This window comes from Microcebus murinus, chromosome 12 (assembly GCF_040939455.1).
Source record: "Microcebus murinus isolate Inina chromosome 12, M.murinus_Inina_mat1.0, whole genome shotgun sequence".
Classification (NCBI taxonomy): domain Eukaryota; kingdom Metazoa; phylum Chordata; class Mammalia; order Primates; family Cheirogaleidae; genus Microcebus; species Microcebus murinus.
In genome coordinates, this window is record NC_134115.1 from 32528889 (window position 1) to 32545773 (window position 16885).

The 16885-nt window shown below is 34.8% G+C and overlaps 1 protein-coding gene across 5 annotated transcripts in view; it reads right to left on the minus strand.

Moving 5' to 3' along the window:
- The window catches only part of RFX3 (regulatory factor X3), a 290574-nt gene that overhangs the window by 191729 nt on the left and 81960 nt on the right, over window positions 1-16885 (minus strand). Inside the window, exon 2 of one of the 5 annotated variants that reach the window (XM_012737571.3) lies at window positions 6289-6347. The exons of the other annotated variants lie outside the window; for them this stretch is intronic. The gene's annotated coding sequence lies outside the window, so the exon portion shown is untranslated. The remainder of the gene's footprint in view (window positions 1-6288; window positions 6348-16885) is intronic. 5 annotated transcript variants of the gene reach the window in all.

The following is a 16885-nucleotide window of genomic DNA, read 5'->3' on the forward strand; positions in this document are numbered from 1 at the left end:
AATGTGGAACAAATTTCACATTTTTTATTTTATGCAACTTCAATGCTTTCAACACTGCATACATTACTAAAAGCACAAAAATAAATGCTGTACTATCAAATTGTAAAGAATACCAAATTGATAAAATTATGCTTTATACTTTCTTCCAAGTATCAAAAGGATAGGTTTTTTGTTTTTTATATAATTAAAATAATCTCATGAGTCTCTTATATGTTTGACAGAATAAGGTAAAATAAGTATATTTTTACTACATATCTAGAAAAGTTCATATTGTAATAAAAACTACTATTTGTAATACATGCTCTGTCTTCTGACACTGAGCCACAGCCTTCTTACCAAGGCTGAATGAGCATATACCTGAATCAATGTGGTAATAAAATGTCAAATAAATATGACTTACTTTATTCTACTGTTTTGAGAACTAAGTGGATAGCTAGATTTAGTATACCTTTAATAACATGCAACAAAAACTAGCAGATGCTCAAATCCCTTATATAAAATGGTATATTATTTGTATATAATCTATGTACTTCCTTCTGTATATTTGAAATCACTTCTAGATTACTTACAACACCAAATACAATGTAAAGGCTATGTAAACGATTGTTATACTATATTATTTATATTTTTCCCCAAATGTTTTCAATCCGTGGTTAGTTCAATTTGCAGGTGCAGAACCCATATGGAGGGCCAACTATAATTTCACCTACAACTTTTAAATTTATAAAATCACCTTTCTCTTCTCCTCATACCATACAATCATAAGAGTGCTTGTCATAAAGGCCCATGAAAGCAATGAGGGAGACTAGCTAGACAAGGCAGAAAAAACATGGGGGCCCATAGCACCACTGGTTCCTCTGAACTGCCTTCCAGCCTCCATCCATCCTTCAGTCAGCCAGCAATAGACTAAAGCTCTCAACACATGTGCTGCCTTCCTCTATATTTCAGCAAAGAACTATACCAACCGGCAGCTTTCACCACTTGGGAGAAGGATCAAAACCAAGAAAACATTCATACACAGGTTGTATACTAATGGGACATTCTAAGATTCGCTGAGCCTAAGCCCCTATAGAGAGAGGAGCACAGAGATGTGAAAAAGCAAAATGAGAAAGCTAAGGTAGTTTTGAAGCCTGATTGCCGTCAACAATATCATCACCATCAAATATGTAGCTAGAACTTTTACCATTTACAAAGTATTTTTACATACATTATTTTATTTGATCCTCATAATAGCTCTAAGTAAAAGTATAGTTTTTTTATTAATAACTTTTGCAGGTGAAGAAACTGAAAAAGTTTAAGACACTTGTCTGGGGTTACTTTAGCAAATGAGCAGGAACTTGACTTCTATGCTCCCCAAACTATCTAAAGATGTCAGTCTTCATGCTGTATCTCTGCATCCCATATAGATAAAAGAAGATACATTAATCAAAAGAAACAGGTCCTACAACAAACAAAATCAGCAATTAGTTCTATAAACCACTCTTCCATAACTGCCTTTGTTCATCAATCCCTTTCCTTCCTTTACTTCCTTACCTCCTTTCACTCCTGGTTCTTTTCTCAGATGACCCAAGATACCACAAACCATTTTTTTCATTTAAATCCCTTAGATCTTGATCTGCAAACCAAAGATATATCCTTGAGTCAAACCTGAAACCAACAAGTATAGATCCTTCTTATCTGTGAAGTACTATGGCTATATGATAAACTGGGATAAGAAGTAATGAAATCTGTGGAAATCTCAGAGGTTTCACTCTACTCAGAGGTACTAATTTTTACTATGTGCCATAAAAAAACAAGCAGGCAATGAATAATCAATACAGTATCTCCTGGTTCTAGACTGACTGTCCCCTGCAAGCTGGCCACACTCAGTGACTGAAGCAGAACAAACACTGAATATAAGAATTAAGCCAAAATAGATAGCAAAATAAGATATTAATAAACGTCTGAAGAACTACCCAGATCACCACGTTAAGTGTTTACAATATATTCTGAACTCAAAAGCTTACAAAGTCTTGAGGAGTAGGTCAAAACCAAGTAGAGGAACTAACAAAAACAATGGATAAGAAACCCCTATTGATTAAATGCAATTGTTAGGCAGCATTACATTCTAAAGAGCTATCATCTAAAGTCTAAAATAAAATAAACTTTAATACAGAAAAAAGGAACATTTAAATCACTAGCTATCCAGCTCCACAGAGATAACCATGATTAATATTTCCTAGTCTATTTTATTACAATATATGACAAAAGGAGTATGCATTTTTAAAGCACTTTAGTTCTTATTGTTATACAAAATAGCAGCAGATTAAAACTCTCAACATTCCAAGTCCTTCAACTATATGGTATCATTTGCTTATCCCATTGACCCAATGATTCAACAACTTGAATCATTCATTCATTATGCTAGTTAAGAAGATTCCATAATAAGTCAGACTTATTATTTTACAGTTTTGCCCAATTTAGCTACTTGCTTAGATGGTAAATAATGCATACTATGGATTGAAGATACAGAATATAAGAAATAAGCAGACACTGACTGAGCACCTGCACTATGCAAGGTTCCTGCTACATATAAGACACAGTGGGGGTCAGGAGGCTTTATAAACATGAGTGGCTTCAAAAAGAGAAATATACTTCAGAAATGTGATTCCTGTATGATTGAAGCATGAAGTCTGACTGTACTGTCACAATGAGCTATATTTAAAAAACAAACCTTTAAAAACTCTGCAAAAACAGTACTTTTGTCAAAATAAAGATCTGTAAGAAAACTGACAAATCGGCCGGGCGCGGTGGCTCACGCCTGTAATCCTAGCTCTTGGGAGGCCGAGGCGGGCGGATTGCTCAAGGTCAGGAGTTCAAAACCAGCCTGAGCAAGAGCGAGACCCCGTCTCTACTATAAATAGAAAGAAATTAATTGGCCAACTGATATATATATAAAAAATTAGCCGGGCATGGTGGCTCATGCCTGTAGTCCCAGCTACTCAGGAGGCTGAGGCAGAAGGATCGCTCGAGCCCAGGAGTTTGAGGTTGCTGTGAGCGAGGCTGACGCCACGGCACTCACTCTAGCCTGGACAACAAAGCGAGACTCTGTCTCAAAAAAAAAAAAAAAAAAAACTGACAAATCTGAGAGGATAAAAGATGAAAACATAAGTTATTTCCTTATTGTATAACTATACTGCAGTATAGACTAAATGTAGACTCTGAATGACTACAGACTGCTTTTGTAACATAAATTTAACACTATTCAAACATAACACTAAGAATACTATTGAACTTTAAAACAACAAGAAGATATGGAACAACTGGATCTCTCATACACTGATGGTGGGAATGTAAAACGGCAAAACCACTTCAGAAAGCACTTTTGAAGTTGTTTGTAAAGTTAAACATACAGTAACCATATGATACAGTATATTACTCCTAACTATTGATCCAAGAAAAATGAAAATATTTGTCTGAACAAACACTTGCAAACAAATGTTCACAGCAGCATTGTTCATAATAGCTAAAACTGAAAACAACCAAATATCCATCAACAGGTAAATAGACAAATTGTAGTATACTCATAAAATAGAACCATAATTAGCAATAAGAAGAAAATAACTATTGATACACACAACAATAAGGATGAAGCTCAACATGATACTGAGGAAAAAAAGCCAGACACAAAAGAGTGCATAATGTATGAGTTTACTGAAATGAAATTCTAGAAAAAAAACAGAAATCTAATCTACAGAGACAGAAAGCAGATCAGTGTTTGCCTGGGGCTGGAGATTGGTACAAGGAAGCTTTTGGGAGTATAAAAGTGTTCTACAACTTGATTGTATCAATAGTTACACAGATGGAATTTTTAAAAACTCAACTGAACACTTTTTAAAAGGGTATATTTTATTTTATGTATTGTGTATTTTATAATATGTGTATGTCAATTTAAGGTGATTTTTAAAAAGAACAACAAAATCTTAGAAGTAACATTTAGAAGAAAGAAAAAAACCCACACTATTCTTACTGTACTGCTTAGACCATATTAAGGCTATGGTATTTACTTCTATGAACATTTTAAGGAAAACTGAAATTTAAAGAAAATTCAGAGGAAGATAAGTTAAATAGTGAATGTATCTGGCAATATAATCATATATGGGAAATTCTTGAATGTTGAACCTGGTGATAAGAAGGGAAAATGGGGACATATAATTGCCCTCACATATGTGAAGAGCTACATTCTAAGGGGAAAAAACAGACTCCCACTGGGTGGAAGTTACAATAATACATGTACATTTTGTCCTCAATATATGGAAGACAATAATTATTCTAACTGGAGCTCAACTTAAAAATCAAATCACACGTGTTGAATATGTACTATCTCCCAGATACAAAGGAATGTGAGGTTTCAAATAAAGTAGTTATTGAGTTCTTATTGCTGAACTCTTCCTGTCAAGCTTACGAGAGAGGACATTAGATAGGATGATGGATTAGATGCCCTCTAAAAGCCCTTTTGCAGTATTTTGTTCCTGTTATGAAACAATGTAAAATTTCATGATTTCAAATAATTGAGCTTTCTAGTTGCTGCTAGTACTTTTTTGGTATTTAATATTTTTTAATATTTTGGGGTTTAATAAATATTTTAAAATTATATTGTGCTTTACTATTTAAAATACTGTTGTCCATCACTAATATATCCAATACAGACTTCTTATTTGGTATAAACCACCTAACAATAAAATTCTACCTTATTGGGAAACAAAATACACTTTAGAATGATTCACATTCTGGCAAAAATTTTAAGTATTACATAACAAACTAAAAAGAAAACTGTTGACAAAAAGATAACAAGCTGTGTTTCCTATAAAAGTAAAATGATTAGCCAGAACATTCATGCTTTTCCCACTGTTCAGGGAGGAAAGAGTTCCCCAATAGTTGGCAAGAATGAGAGAAAACAAAGTTAAGACTTAAAGCAGATCATAATGGTAAGTAATGGTAAGGTAAGCTACAAAAGACGATGGAATATGTAATGGACACTAATCACCTCCCATCACATTAACCCTCTCACTTTCCCCAGAAGCCAGGACTTCCATCTGGGGACCTCAGGGTTCCAAAAAAATTAACTTCACCATTGTCTCCTGGGATGGAATCTACAATCCAGAATATAACAGTTCTGAGGTAGAAATATGATCTACATTGGTTGAATCAGAATAAATAGCAAGACTTTTGTTAGAAACACTGAGACAAATACTCTTTTTCCCGGTGGAGTTAAATATGAAAACAATAAGCCTTAGATGCTACTAAAAGTTGTATCAGGACCATGTCGGGGCCAATATCAGCCATATCAGTAGTAATATGACTACTAAAAATCTTATCAGGTAAATATGGAACAATAAGCCATAGGAGCTACTGAAAGCCATGTCAAGAGCAATAGAATGAAGCCAATACCAGGAAGCCAGAGTAAAGAAATAGAAGTCATTGAGCTGCTGGATCATTCCCAAAGTAGCCCTGTCTTTGGACTTTTGAGTTGCATGAACTAATCTATTTTATTTGTGGCTTAAGTACAGAAGTCACTTTTTGACTTTTTAAATTGGACTTAATTTTATTTTTTTGGTTACATGCAGCAACAAAAACTTCATTAAAAGGAAAAGACACATTCCAATAATACTTAAAAACTGCTTTTGAAATTTACACCTAAATCTATAAAGTAATTCCTGTGTTAATACTAATATAATCTAAATTTCCAATCATTGAGCATTTTCAATTTGTCCCATATGGATATTTATGAGTACTTTTTTTTTAAACTTATAAATATCTTTAGATCCATTCAACTACCTGCTCCATATCAGCCCTAGACTTAATAGGTCTGGGCTGTAATTTTCCAACTGGTGGAGTGAAAACAAGAAAGTGCCACCTCTATTCTCACTCTACCAAATCAACTGGAAGTTGGGCCCGTTTAAAAATAAAGAGCCATGAAGTTCTGGATTTCAGGTGAGTAGCTCCAAAAAGATGAGAGCAATGTGGACACCATAAAGGTAGCCTCTGCTCCACAAAGTCTCACTATTATTCTTGGACTTTGTTCCAGGTCCCAAATAAATCAGAGCCCTAAGAATACAAATACAGAACTTCTAAAAACCATATTACAAAGTTACCAGATGGTAAAACTGCTAAAAGAAAGCTGCTATTAAAAGTAAAGGACGCCAGAATTAATGTGATTCACCCTTTTAAATATTTCAGTTAAGAACTACAGAGAAAAAAAATCATAATTAAATACTGGTAAGGAAAGACTAAATTGGTCTCACTTACCACTTTGGAATTTTGAGAACCATTGCAGATTCCAGTCTATATTCCTCGGATAAAAATCTCTGAATAAAGAAGAAATAGGAGGCCATCTTTGGTAAACTTCAGGTATAAAATCACCTCAATTTCATTTTGTCCAAATATCACTTCAATGAGAAAAGATTATTAAATACCCATTGGTATCTGTGTAAAATTTTTAGCAGGACAATATCATCCCAAATATGGGGGAGGACGAATGATAAATATCAACAGTTCAGTCACTCTAATACATAATTGAATCTCTTACTAACTGAAAAATAAATTTTATATTCAGCCTTCATATATACAAATAGAAAGTATAAGAGATTTTCATGCTCTGCAATTCTATAAATACTTTTTAATCTGCAACAAGTATGTTTTGAATATTATATATATACACACATATATGTATACATATACATATATACACAAAATACATATAGGCTGAATTCATTCTGAGATTTTTCTTACAAAAAGGACAATATTAGTCTCAATTTAAGATAAAAACTTTAGGTAGAGAACAGTGTTTAGAACTTGTTTGAGAAAGTAATATATTTTAATAAGAAAATTTTATGATTCCCCACCGCTTAGCAAAAACAAACAAACAAAACAGAAATGTGGTAGGACAAAAAGGTCAAAAGCTATGCAATCACAGGCAAATTTTACATTTACATGGACATGTATTTTCTCCAATAAGCCTGCATTCATTTTATAATCAAAAAACAAAATTATTTTTAAATGGACCCAGACATGCAGAAAAACCTCCAATTCAATATTTTTAAATATATAAAATAGTCCTACCTTCCCTATACCATATAATTCCCCATGTGGAACAAAGTTAGTTGTTTCTTCCTGAACAGTAGTGGAATACTTAGAACCCCTTGACAGTTTCTTCATCACCACTGTAATAACTTGGATATTTCAGCAGTTTAACATGGCAAGTTATAGTTTATTCATACTGCTTGGGGCTACCTGAGTTCACTGGATGTGTAAGTTGATGCTTTTTTAATGAAAAATGGGAAATTTTCAATATTTATTTCCTAAATACATTTTGTGCCCCATTTTCATGCTCTTCTCCTCTATAACTCTAATGATACCTATGCTAGACCATTAGCTGTTGTACCTTAGGTCCCTGAATCTCTGTTCATTTTTCTTCAATCTTCTTTCTCTAGGTTCCTCAGATGGAATAAATTTTATTTATATGCATCAGTTGACTGACTTTTCTTAATAGCGTAAGATATGATAAAACCAAGAAATTTTAATTATTGCTCGTTTCAGTTCTAGAATTTCCATTTAGCTCTTTTTATAGTTTCCATTTCTCTGCCAAATTTCCTACCTGTTTGTTCACTGATCAAGATCATAGTTTGTTTGGTTTAAGTCCCTGTATAAGTATGCACAAATAAGCCTTTGTCAGCTAAATCCAACACCTAGGCCATCTCAAGGTCTTTTCTCTATTGACATTATTTTCTTTGGATTATCGATAATATTTTTCCTGTTTTTTTCCTTTATTTGGATGTCTAATAATTTTGTATTATATATTGAACATTATTATCATACGATGCAGAGAATCTGGATTCTGCTTTGATCATCTGAAGAATGCCAAACTTTCAGGAAGTACAATTAATGGCTGAACACCATGACTGTTTTATTAGGATGAATTTGAGAAAAGCCCAAGGTGTTTCTCAAGCTCCTCTAGTTTGGCAGAATCAAACTTCATCTCCCCAGTACATTTTGTTGAGATCTAGTTTTAAATATGTTAGGGTTGATACAGAAAAAGCCTTGGGGAACCTGTGGCCTTCTCATTTCATGATTGTTCTTTTTTAAGCACCAAAGGAGAGAAGAAAAGCTTCAGCTTTCTTTGCTGCACACCTTTTAATAAAAGGATTTGTTCTATAAAATTTGCATTCAGTCAAAAGGCCACATGCAAGGATCCAGAAGGCCACATGTGATCCCAAAGCTACAGGTTCCCCAACCCTGCATGTGGTCCTTACTCCTAAGTTATGGACTTTCTGTTTCTCAGCTGGATGTCTATGATGTTAGTAACATCTCTCTGTTGTGCTTGGGACAAGGCTCCAATGTCCTCCAGGAACTTTAACATGTCTTTCCATGATTAGATCCCTAGTAGACACTCTCTGGTAAGTGCATAGAGTCCCACTTGTCACATGTGCAGTCCATCCCTCAGCCAAGGACTTGTGGGGAACTCACATTGAGAATTCTAGAACCCCATTTATTTCTGTGCAGCTCTCTCCTTTCTGGTGCCCTGCTCCAGATTCCAGCTATTTCATCAGCCTTAAACTCTGACTTCTGCCTTCTCAGTTCAGAGGCACCACTGTTTTTGCTTGTGTACTCCAGGCCCTTTTCACACAGTCAGGAAATTGTCCCTATGCAGAGAGCCAGGGCAAATGTGGGCCCTCTTCTTATGAATTTGCCTTCTGTCAATAATCACAGTCTTGCACTGCCTATATTGTCCAATACATGAAAACAGGTGCCTCATACTTTTTGTTCAGTTTTATCATTATGGCAGAAGGGTTAATCCAGAACCAGTTACTTCATCAAGGCCAGTGGCAGAAGCTTTTGTATATATTATTTTAAACTATTCTTATTCTCTCTCATTCTCTTAATTTATATTTCTCCTCTTCTATCCTCATCCCCAATCTGTGTAATTTATGAGCTTCAATTGAATGCATATATGGTGCTAAATAATTCTGATAGAATACCATAGAACTTTAAGATCTTATAATGATGATGGAACACTTTGAAAGTATCAACATTATTACAAGTTTTATAATTTCTGAAGTTTAAACAAAAATATTTTAAATTTATTTTTAAAAGTCTATCCTCCCATACTTATTTTCCTTTTTCATGAACAAGCAAAACATCATCAATGCCCTGCTACCATATTGCCTTTCATAGTCCTTCCTTTGTTAAAGTATGCTTGCACATTGTATTCAAGTCAAAATAAAAAGAATAGAAAATTCAGAAAACCTCAAATTATCAGAATTCTTCCCATTTCCCAATTTGTGAAGTTCGTTTGATGTCAAGGACATACAACCATCATAAGTATAAAAGTCTTCCTAGCTATATTTAAAGACTGTAGAAGCATCTACCTTCTCCCAGACAAACCACAAGAGATTTAAATGAGAAATCAAAGTAAACAATAAAGTTAATGAAGCATATTTTTGCCGAGCATGGGTTTCTCAATTGATCTAGATACTAGATATGCTCACTCAAATTCTTAGCGATAAACAGAGCTAACTAATCCATTAGGCACAGTTCCTAGGGCCCATAATACTTTTAAGGGCCCATAAAAATGTTTTCTTTTAAAATCAGAAGAATAACTTAAAATTTTAGGTCAAAGAAAATGTTTAATACACAATCTCAATATATACCAATATATCATAAAATTGTGTGTGTGTGTGTGTGTGTGTATGAACAGACATAAATTGAAAACTATTTTCAGATGTGCTAGGAATCTTAATCTCTCATAGAACCCAACACTGCCGTGTTCTCAGATGTAAGGCCCAAGGTATTTTTCCACTGGACTAGATGAGGCATTCTTCTCTCTAGGTTCTAGGAGGTGCTAATCTCATCCCTAACCATTTCCCTCTCTGATCTTTTTGGTTTGCCTGAACTGCATTCACTTGAAATTGGGCAGGCCAATAATTAAAAGATATTGGGCAGATAGTACTCTGGGTAGCTAGACATTTCTATGGCGTCTTTTAGGTTACCATGTAGTATATGTTATCTTCATGGTGGCTATACATCTGCTTTCCATTTGCTTTCAAGAATAGAAAGGTGGACTTGGTATCCCTTCCAATTTTAAAGCCCTCAATTTCTTTGAAGCAGCCCACAAAATAACATGTTCCTATCTAAGGAGTGGCTTCCCACCCACAGCCCATTTGCAGAGCCAAGATAATAAATAATTATTGAAAAAAAATTGTGGGTTCATTGAGAACATATAATCTCAAACCTTAGTTGACTTAGGCTAACAGTTTCACTAACTTTCCCAGGTTCTCTTAATTCTTATCATTCATAGCTGTTCAAGCAAGTGATTTCTGTATTTAAATCATCAGTTTCATAATGACAGAAATACTCTGATTCAGAGTGACCAACATACTTTTCAACAAGAGAAAAGGGCACTTAAGAGAATAAAATGATGTTTTCAACAACATTTAAAAGAAATCTTACATGTAAATCTAGTACTTATGATACTCAAAAACAGAGTGTTCTAGAGTAAAGCTTGGAATGAAAGATTGATAGCATGCTAGAATCTAACCATGAATCTTCTTAAATTCCTTTGCTTCAGTGAAGTTTAATTAGTTTAACCAGAAAGCCTAGATCCTAGCTATCTCCAGCTCCACAACTAGTGTACTCATTGGCAAAACATGTTGATATCAAGTAGGCTGCCTTAATTTAGTCTCAGTTCCCTCAGAAATAACATAGACATATAAATATAAACACTGACAATCTTTAATATACTATCACCATCAAATGAATAATTGTGCTTCAAAAGCACATAGTAAAATAAATTTATACTATCTTATTCTTATTCTTTTATTTCATCAAATGACACCAACATTCTTAAACTTCCTAGTCTGCTCTCCATTTGCCATAATTGTATCAATCACAAAGTTTGACTCATTCATTTGAATTTTTAAATATGTTTTATATATCAGACTTCAAAGTATAGTTGCCTCTTGAACAGCATGACTTTGAACTGCATAGTCTCCACTTATATGAAGATGTTTTCCAATAAATACATTGGAAACATTTTTGGAGATTTGTGACAATTTGAAAAAATACACAGAAGAACTGTGTAGCCTAGAAATATAAAAAAAAATAAGGGGCCGGGCGCGGTGGCTCACGCCTGTAATCCTAGCTCTCTGGGAGGCCGAGGTGGGCGGATTGCTCAAGGTCAGGAGTTCGAAACCAGCCTGAGCAAGAGCGAGACCCCGTCTCTACTATAAACAGAAAGAAATTAATTGGCCAACTAATATATATAGAAAAAAATTAGCCGGACATGGTGGTGCATGCCTGTAGTCCCAGCTACTCGGGAGGCTGAGGCAGCAGAATCGCTTGAGCCCAGGAGTTTGAGGTTGCTGTGAGCTAGGCTGACACCACGGCACTCACTCTAGACTGGGTAACAAAGTGAGACTCTGTCTCAAAAAAAAAAAAAAAATAAGAAAAAGATATGTCATGAATGTATAAAATATATGTAGATACTAGTCTATTTTATCATTTACTGCCATTTTATCATTTACCGCCATTATTTTATCATATGTACATATCTATTATAAGAAATTAAAATTTTTCAAAACTTACACACACACTTAGAGACTGTACATGGTGCCATTTGCAGTTGAGACATGTAAACAAACATAAAGATGCATTATTAAATCATCACTGCACAAAATTAACTGCAGTATACACTGTACAACTGTAATAATTTTGTAGCTACCTCCTGTTGCTATTGCCATGAGATCAAGTGTTTTAAGTATTCACCATGTGATGCTAATCATCTCCTCATGAGCAGTTCATCTCTCCAGTAAATTGAATATTGGTTGAAAAAATTCTGAGTACAAATGGACCCTCACAGTTCAAACCCATGCCATTCAAGGATCAACTGTATTTCCATAAAGTTACATGGAGTATACCTGACTATTCAGCTTCCCCTTTCATCTCCTCCACCTCTTCTGCTTCTGCCAACTTGATAAAGCAAGACTAATGTCTCCTCTTCCTCAGCCTACTCAATATCAACATGAAGATGACAAAGATGAAGATCTTTATGATGATCCACTTCTATTTAATGAATAGTGAATATATTTTCTCTTATGATTTTCTTTCTCTAGCTTACTTTATTATAAGAACACAGAATACAATATTTATAACATGCAAAATTTGTGTTAATTGTTTTTTATCAAAAGGCTTCCAGTCAAGGCTAGGCTATTAGTAGTTAAGTTTGGGAGGAGTCAAAAATTATTTGTGGCTTTCAGCTGTTCAGGGGGTCAATGCCCCTAGTCCCTGTGTTGTTCAAAGGTCAACTGTATTTCATTTGGATTACAGATTACAGGCTAAAAATGTGTTAAAACACCACTTTTCAGAAAAGATCAAACATATTCTATTTCATAGAACTTTTCATAATCAAATAAGTAAAAATCTCTGTCCTGCAATTTGTTTTATGGTCTAGAACAAAGGGTGGCACACTTACTCTGTAAAAGGCCAAATGTAAACATTTTAGGGTTTGTGAGCCATAGAATCCCTGTCAAAACTACTCAGGTCAACCACTGTACTATGAAAGCAGTCATAGACAATATGTAAACGAATGGGCACAGCAGTCCCATTAAAATATTTACAAAAACAGGTTGCCAGCCGGATTTGGCCTGCAGGCCATAGCCTGCCAACCCCTACTCCAGAACAGTACTTCTCAATCTTTACTATGCATACCTCTAATCACATGGGATCTTAATGCAGATTCTGATTCAGCAGGTCTGGGTGGGCCCTGAGATTCTGCATTTCCAACAATCTCACAATTGATGTATGGTGATGCTGCTCTGAGGATCATATATTTGAACAGCAAGGTTCTGAAAGCTCTATGAGAAGAGAGGTCCTATCTAATTATTTACTGTGTAGCCTCAGTGCCTAGAACAGTGCCTGACATACGAGGTTTGTCTGGAAAGTATCCAGCCATGGAATAGGAAAAATAGAGACATTTATTGAAAAAGATACAAGAAACACTGTACATAGGAAAAAGATTGCTTAGCTATTGAAAGTAGGCACCTTGGGACCTCACACAGTTCTCCCAGGGTCTCCTAACCTAACCCATACATGTTCAATATTCTCAGGTGTTCTTCTTGTTGCAGGCCTTCCAGAATGTGGATCCATTCAACAGATTCTCGGCCATCTTTGAAGCGGTTGTGCCACACTTTTATTTGTGCTGCACTCATTGCATCATCCCCAAAAGCATTCTGAATCATCCAAATCCACCGAGGAATGTTCATTCTAGCTTAACGCAAAATTTGATAAAAAGACTCGTCACTCTACTCGCACAGTCATTTTGACTGTGATGGTCATACAGTATACATGTTCACCCAACAGCAATTAGCACCCCACTGACTACTACAGTGAAATTGCCATTGTTCACACATGTGCATTCCAGTCTACTGTCCTTGGCCGCCAGGTTATATCAATGTTGCACAAACCATTCTGATTACATTAACAATGGTTGGACACTTTCCAGACAGATCTCGTATAATAAAGTACTCAATAAATACTCAAGGAACAAATGAATAAATAAAGAATAAGATTCTTATAGAATGTCATGCTCTGCCTTATGTCATTATTAAGTATGCTATTCTTTATGGAGCTCATTCTTCTTTATGTTCACCTTAGCATTCAAGCTTACCAAATTAAGAGTGTCTTTAACATTCCTAATAAAGGTTACAAATTCAGTCTGTACTCTTGGTTCATGTACACAGAACAAGAGCTAGTTCTTCATCAATTCACCCTAAACTCTTATGTTCATCCACAAGGATCATCTTTTATTTCCTTAAGCATTTCATATTCTTTATACTTCAAGGCCTTTGTATATATTCCTTTCCCTGATAGGAACATCCTTCCCTAATCCTTCAAGTCTAAACATAAATATCACCTCTTTGGAGAGCAGTGCAGTAAGTGCTCTTACCCTTACCTTATCCCTCCTTTCTTGCTGCAAATGCAGTTCTCTGTCTCAGCCCTGTGTGTCTTCTTCAAAGCACTTATACTTTATAGTCACAGCAATGTGTTGCTTAATGTCAGGGATATGTTCTGCAAAGTACATTGTTAGGTAATTTCCTTGTTGTGCCAACAACATAGAATATATTTAAATAAACCTAGATGGCATAGCCTACTACACACCTAGAGTATATAGTATATAGCCTATTGCTCCTAGGCTACAAAACTGTACAGCATGTTACTATACTGAATACTGCAGACACTGTAACACAATGACAAGTATTTCTGTATCTCAATACATTTAAACATATAGGCCATATATGGTAGCTCACACCTGTAGTCCCAGCACATTAGGAGGATTGCTTGAGACGAATCTGGGCAGCATAGCGAGATGGCATCTCTACAAAAAAATTTTTAATTAGCCAAGTGTGGCAGTGTGCACCCGTAGTCCTAGCTACTTGGGAGGCTGAGACAGGAAGATCTCACTAGAGCCCAGGAGTTCAAGGTCACAGTGAGCTATGATTGCACCACTGCACTCCATCGTGGGCAATAGATCAAAACCTCATCTCTTAACAAAAAGAAAATCCACATAGAAAAGGTATAGTAAAAATACAGTATGAAAGAGAAAAAATGGTACACCTATATAGAGCACTTACCATGAATAGAGCTTGTAGGAGAAGTTGCTCTGGGTGAGTCAGTGACTGAGTGGTGAATGAATGTGAAGGCCTAGAACACTACTGTATAGTACTGTAGACTTTATAAAACTGTATACTTAGGCTATACTAAATTATTAAAATAATTAAAATTAAAATAATGCTAATTATTAAAAATATTTTTTCTTTCTTCAATAATAATCTTAGCTTACTGTAACTTTTTTGCATTAAAACATTTCAGGCCAGGCGCGGTGGCTCTCGCCTGTAATCCTAGCTCTTGGGAGGCCGAGGCGGGTGGATTGCTCAAGGTCAGGAGTTCAAAACCAGCCTGAGCAAGAGCGAGACCCCGTCTCTACTATAAATAGAAAAACAAACAAACAAAAAAAAAAAAACATTTCAATTTTTTAAAACTTTCTGACTCTTGTAGTAACACAGCTTAAACACAAATATATTGTACAGCTGTATAAAAACATTTTCTTTCCTTACTTCTATTAGCTTTTTCCTATTTTTGAATTTATTTTTATTTTTAATTTTTTTTGTTAAAAACTAAGACAAACATACACATTAGTCTAGGCCTACACGAGGTCAGAATCAACAAGATGTCACTAGGCTACAGGAATTTTTCAACTCCAGTATAATTTTAGGGAACCACCCTCATATATGCAGTCCTCATTGACCAGAACATTGTTATGCAGTGCATGACTGTATTTTATCTACTAATATGATGACTTTTTAAGTTCCATTTACTCTATTAGAATGTAAGCTCAAGAACTATATTTTACCTCATTCACCACTGAATCCCTACCAATTAGCACAGTTCCTGACAAATGTAGGTGACAAGTTTATATTTATTGATTGATATTTATTTATTGATTGAAAAGATAATTATTTATATTCATAAAGAACTTCCTTTGTTATCCTATTTTTATAATGCAGGTACCTCTTCAGGTATCTACCCAGCTTAAAAATACTGCCTTTTATCTCAGCAAGGCCACAGCATCCAAATTTGTACTTCATTGTGCTGCCTTCTTGACAATAGCTAATTAGATCAAGAGTGGACATCTGACCCAAGCTGGCCTACATTCACTCTCTCGGTATTTTTGGAACTGGGACTAAGACTCTAATGTCTGTATGCTGGTCATGCTAACTGATCAATTAAAGAGTAGTGGTGGATAATTATACTTGGTCATGTACATCTGAAAGTAAAGAAAATCCATAAAGTGTAAAAAAGGAAGAAACAAGTGTAAAAAAGGAAGCAACCATAAAAGATAAGGAGAGTACTACCTAAGTTCCCAATGGCCTTACTGATGGCAATTTCAAATTCTGCATGAAGCCAAGCTGTTCTTTGAGATTTCAGCAATAATCCTAGTATCCTTATACATTTCTATTTTTAAACAGATGAAAATGGGTTTCTGATATATACAATGAAAAGAATACTAAAAATATGACAGTATTTTTCTAACTAAACATATGCAGTTCATAAAGACCATATAGAAGCAAAAACATAGCCAAGAAAGTGTATCAAAATTATGAGGAAATTGTTAAATTGAAGAACCCTCAAGTTTCCAATAAGTAGAGTCTAATAATCAAAGGTATGAACATTACAAAATAGATTATATTTTACATGAAAGGATAAACACTATCAACAGATAAAAGTTTCTATCAATACAAACATATCCTAAAACAAAAAATACTTCCATAATTTCTCCAGGGAAAAATTTGCCATCAATGGACTCTTAGTTACAAAATTATTCAAAATGCCTCATGCTAGGTTGCTGCCCCTAAGTACATTCTCAAAAGTAAAAAGTAAACAATTCTTGGAATTAACTGATTGACATAAATGTTTCTTTAACTCAAAAGAAACAGGAGAAGAAAGAGAAATGGTGTGCAATATTTGGAGCAAAAATGAACTTTAGAAGAAAGGAAGGATAAGAAAACATCACACCCAACTGGAATTCTGTTACTCATACATACAGGGAAGGAGACATGAAAAGCAGTAGGACTGAGCCAATAGCCTCCCTAAGAATCTTCTATGAGCCAATCACCTCAAAATGTGAATCAATTCTGGTCATCCTTGCAGCCAACTATTCCTATTTAGTTTTTTAAAAAATAATTGCTAACTGAATAATCCATGTTTTTGTTGGGAAGTTAAAATGGAAATGACAAAATCCTAGCAGTTTTCTTTTATAGCCCTATTCAAAGTATCCATTATTTTTCAAGCA